Raw genomic sequence first — 4761 nt, 5'->3', positions numbered from 1 at the left:
AAAATATGAAAGATTAAGAGACATGGAGGGCAGAGTGAGGGGCTCTAAGATGCAATGAATTGGAATCCTAGATGGAGAACTGAAACAGGATGGGCAGAGGCAATTTTAAAAGGGCTAACGATTTGCCAGCATCAGTGAAAAACACCAATCCATAGATTCAGAGTCCAAAGAATCTTGAATAAGATAAATAGAAAGAAATTCGAGCTTAGATATATAATAGTGAAACCAAAGACGGAATGTGAGAAGCAGTAAAGAAAAAAAGATAACTATCTTCAAAAGAACAATAGACTGACCTGGCTTCTCAACAACAACTATGGAAACCAGAAGAAAGCATGGAAATAAGCATGCTGAAGTTGCCAACCTTGAGTTTTATATCCAGTGAATATATCTTTCAAGAATGACGGTGAAGTAACTTAGACAGCAAAAACAAGATTTCCCACCTACAGACCTTCACTAAAATAAAGTTCCTCCTCTGTGTTTTCCAATCACTTTAACTCTTCATTTCTTCCACATGCTGGACCTTGAATATTCCCAAAATCTAGACAAGGGTTATTAGATTTAGCAAACAAAATACAGGACACCCAGTTAAATTTGAGTTTCAGATAAACAACAAATACATCTTTAGCATCTATGTGTCGCCAATATTGTATGGGACATTTAACTGGGTGTCCTCTGTTTTATCTGGCAACACTAGTATATACAAGGGGAGAAATGTTAGAGACAGAATTGGAATCGTCTGTTTGTAAGTGATGGCCACATCCCAGGGATGAGATGAAACAGACTAGGGCTTGATGGGAGATGTCAGATGAAAAGACATGAAGGGCCAGACTCTGTGCAACTCTGACCTTTGAAGGGGTGATGGAGGAACACAGAGAGGAAGAGAACCAGTGAGGGCAGGCCAGGGGGCAAGTTCCAAGGAGAAGCATAAAACTTCATTCATTCAACAAGTACTGAGTGTCCGCTACAGACCAGGTACTGTTCTAGGCACTGTTCTAAATAATCAAATAATTGAAAAGAGTGCTCTGAAATCGGCACAATGAAACGTAGTGATCATTTAAGGGTTACGGGTAAGTCTCTCCTTAGGCTAACTCCAATTGCGGAGTACAGGCTTCCTGGAGAAAGCTGAGACTTCTAAGGCATCTCCATGGGAAAGAGTGCTGTGTTACATGAGTGATGTCTGCACGGACATGGATAGGGAGATGCCAGCATGGGAAGACCAGGTACTTGCCACCACAGAGGTGCAGAGACTTCACATACCACTAAGCAAACTTGGGCAAGTCTTTACCTCCTGCAAACTCGTGAGCAATTTAACCTCTGGAGTGTCTAATTTTAACAGGTGAATGATAACCAGAGAAACTAGTGACCCACCACATATAGGTATTTTATGTTAATTAATTTTAACACTGACTATAGTATCGGTGGGGAGCAGATAACACAAAAAAATCAAAATAATTACAGTACCAGGCAGAATAGATTGATAAGAGCAATACAAATGATGGGTACCAAATGTCATGGGGATTCAAAGGCAACTTCCAATTGAGTTTATTTCCCTGGTCTTGAAGGGTGGGGGGGCTTGTTGGGAGAGAAGAGACAACATAAAGTCAGAATGGATGGAAGCAGAAGAGTGGGGCATATTTATGAGTTGAGGGTCACATGAGAGAAGCATGGAGAGAAGGCTGGAGCAAGAATAGAGAGCCTTGAATTCCTGGCTAAAAAGTTGGGATTTTAATAAAACACAGAAATCTCTATAGCAAAGTCAGTTTTCACCAGCAAACTAGTATGGTACTGTTTGCATTTTAGAGAAAGACAACAGGTAGAAGCACATTTTTGACCGTAGAGTTCTATGCGGGGTAACCGGGAGCATCTTCTTCCTTCCTAATGAGCCTCATCAGCCATGACAAAGGTCACCATTTTTAATTTTAATTTTTATTTTTTTTGCGGTACGCGGGCCTCTCACTGTTGTGGCCTCTCCCGCTGCAGAGCACAGACTCCGGACGCGCAGGCTCAGCGGCCATGGCTCACGGGCCCAGCCGCTCCGCGGCATGTGGGATCCTCCCGGACCGGGGCACGAACCCGTGTCCCCTACGTCGGCAGGCGGACTCTCAACCACTGCGCCACCAGGGAAGCCCAAAAGTCACCATTTTTGAATGCTATTTATGTAATAGGCATATGAACAAGGTGGTCTGACAGCTTCATTTTAGTACATTGAGGCAGTTACCACGGTCTTGGAAAATGAGATTTCAGGAGTTCATCTGCCCAATGTCACAGAGCAATAAGGGGTCGAGACAAGGCTGGCACCTTTGAACCCAGTGAGAGACTGGACACCAAGCATCTACTTTGTGATTAAAAGCTGGGCCAGTGAAGGTAACAGCTACGTGAATAATATAAGGGCCAGGGATTGCTTCTAACTCTTGATTACACACACATGAGAAAGTCTAAATGACAATGAAACCATTTCTTTGTTTTGTGGTCAATTAGCATCCATTCCTGTCAGTAATAATATAATGGAAAAACGCTTGACTGAGTTGTGGGTCTGTTTTTCATTGATTATTGATGTTTCTGGCCACACCATTCCCTCCTGATTTTAAAAGGATTCTTCTTCATTGCAGTTCACCGTTCACCCCTTTTCCCTCTCCTTCCAGGAGTTACTTCTGCAGATGTAGATGCCATGTCAAAAAAGAAAATAAAACTGATGGTGTTTTGTGTGCTTAACTCATTTTTAATAGGATTTTGTGGTTCGGGGTGATTCTTTGTTTTACGCTGGAGTAACACTCAGGCTCTATGCAGGTTCCAATGGTCTGGACAGTCCCCGCTGATCACAAAGGTTGCTCCAGCCAAAGGACAGTACCGAATTAAAAGGCACGAGTCACCTCCCTCCAAGCAAGTGATAGAACTTCACTTTGTTCCAGAAGCAAGTGAGAATGAAGATGAAAGGGTGGAACATGAACAAGTCAGAAGGGATGTGAAAAATCCAAGCCAACAAGAATACAAACCACATTCTTGGGATTCCTCATGTCAACCTTGTGAATTACTTTACTGTTCATATTAATTTTTAGACAATCTCTTTTAGGAAGAAACATGCCAGTTATATTAGATTGAACCACATAAAATTGCTGCTAACCAGGATGGTCATTTCACATGAGTCAACCTAATAATCATCACAGCACTGTGCAGTCATCTCAATATGTTCTACATTTATTTCTCAATTTAAATGGAGACCTTGGGCTGTAGAGATAAAATGAGAAAATACAGCACATACAAATTCTTAACAGATGTCTGTTGAATCTTTAAGTATATAAATCCTAGCAATCTGGTAGTCTCGCATGTATCTTACGCACACTAGGTACAAACCATTCTAATGTCAGGGTGAATGCACTTTAACACTTTCCAGTTTAATTTCCCTGAGTCTGAAATAATTAAAAATTCCACTTGATTTATATATTTACACTTTTATTAGAATTCTTCAGAACTGTGAACAATTGGACAACATATCAGAGAAAAAACATATAGAACATCAACATCCTTTAAACTTGCACCGCTTACATATTTACACATAAAGTTACTTACTGTATATATAAAAAATATTTTCAAGGACTCATGGGCTTGGGAATATTCAAAAGACATTATTGCTACATTTCAATATTTACCAAAAAAAGCCACAAAATAATTTCAAACATTAAGCCACTGCCAAAGAAACATGGGATGTAAAAAAAAAAGAAAAAAATTATAAAAATATAAACTTTCAAGAATATCCAAGACAAAACTCTCAGTGAAGTGCCCCTGAAGTACCTAGACATCTACAATTAATAACCATTTTTCTTACTATAATCAAAGTCAATAGACACACAAAGGAAATTTTCAAAGTATGGCAAACAGCGACAACTTCTTATGTGACAACAAAACGCCCCAACCTGTTACCTTTGGAAAGGTGCGAGAGCATAGAACTCCAGTGCAAATGGTTACTTCCAGATAAATGGCCACAGTTCTCTAAATGAAAGCTAAGAGACCTAGGAGGAGAAAACCGTGAGGGCAGCATACCTGAATCTCACGAGACAACACACAAACCTTGCCATGTACCCATGGATCTCTTCCAGTTGGGTAGGAAAAAAAAAGGTAAACTCTAACAGTAATATCCAGGCTACAGCCTAAAGTGTAAAATTTAAATGTTTCAGTGGGAAAGTAGCATTAATAAGGTCTAAGGAACAGGTAGAGTATGTTGAGTATAAATAACAGAGTGCCTTAAGTGCAGGTGGATTGCAAATCAACAGGTCCTTAAGCACTGCACTTCCTATATGCCTCTATGTAAGCTTTGGTAAGCTTCTCTACACAGCTAGGTGGAGTGAAACAAGAGCTGTGCTGAAGAAAGCCAAGCGACTTCTTGGGTACTGAAGGACCCTCTTGGGCTCAAGGCAAGACTACTCCCAAAATATCTGCCTACAAGCATACACACGCGCGCACGCACACATACACACTTATATAGATACTGGCCCAGTGTCTAGGACATGTCTGTGATGGAGGTTGAATCTAAAGTTTATTTCCGGCTACAGAAGAATCCAACTGAGACAGTACTGTTTTGTCACTTCTGCCGGAGTCATGCAGTAAATCGGTCACTTTTTCAAACGGCATCAAATCCACTGAACACAATGCCATTCTGAAGCTGGTCAGCTTGTTCTGGACAATCTCTAGAGCAAGTTCATCGGCTACAAAGGAGATCTCTGTTAAGACTGTGCTTGGCAATTATGTATTTTCTTTAAAAAAGAA

This window comes from Leucopleurus acutus (assembly GCF_964270905.1).
Source record: "Leucopleurus acutus genome assembly, chromosome: 4".
NCBI classification, from domain to species: domain Eukaryota; kingdom Metazoa; phylum Chordata; class Mammalia; order Artiodactyla; family Delphinidae; genus Leucopleurus; species Leucopleurus acutus.
Note: the sequence above shows the minus strand (reverse complement) of the source record.